Source organism: Arachis ipaensis, chromosome B07 (assembly GCF_000816755.2).
Source record: "Arachis ipaensis cultivar K30076 chromosome B07, Araip1.1, whole genome shotgun sequence".
NCBI classification, from domain to species: Eukaryota; Viridiplantae; Streptophyta; class Magnoliopsida; order Fabales; family Fabaceae; genus Arachis; species Arachis ipaensis.
In genome coordinates, this window is record NC_029791.2 from 101,217,141 (window position 1) to 101,217,743 (window position 603).

The following is a 603-nucleotide window of genomic DNA, read 5'->3' on the forward strand; positions in this document are numbered from 1 at the left end:
CTCAAAAAAAAATAGAATTTTCTCTAAATAAAAATATTAGATTAACTAAAAATATTGGTTAACATAAATTAAATTTATTAATATTTGAGGCTTTCTATTAATCGCATAATCATTACTTTTATTATGATATGCATGGAGGAGTCGAGTGGTCCCTTTTTATTAAGAGAATCATTTAGGTGTTATGTTTCGTTTTTGTTTCAAGCAATTAGAATTTCTATTCTATTCTTAGCAAAGAGGAAGTTATTAGTTCAAATTTCAAAAAGTATGAATTTTTAAAATTTTGGAAATTTAATTTCAAACAATAAAAATGATCTAATATATCATAACATAAATGAAATAGAATAAAAGTCCTCATTTGTTTTTGGAACACCTAAGTAATTATTCGAGATAAAAAAAATAAAAAGGAAAATGTTATTTAATTTGTAAGGTCTCTTTCTATTTATCTCCTTTAAATATATAATGAGGTATTTATTAATATGAAAATATGAGCTAACACTACGTATCATATACTAGGGATATCATAATTTAAAGGTTAACTTATTATGTGAATTCTTATATTTTCATTAAATTTCTATAATTTGAAATAATATTTTAAATTCAGTG

At 21.4% G+C, this 603-nt stretch overlaps 1 protein-coding gene across 1 annotated transcript in view; it reads left to right on the forward strand.

Moving 5' to 3' along the window:
* The window catches only part of LOC107609856 (CO(2)-response secreted protease), a 5,830-nt gene that overhangs the window by 2,133 nt on the left and 3,094 nt on the right, over positions 1-603 (forward strand). The window lies entirely within an intron of this gene.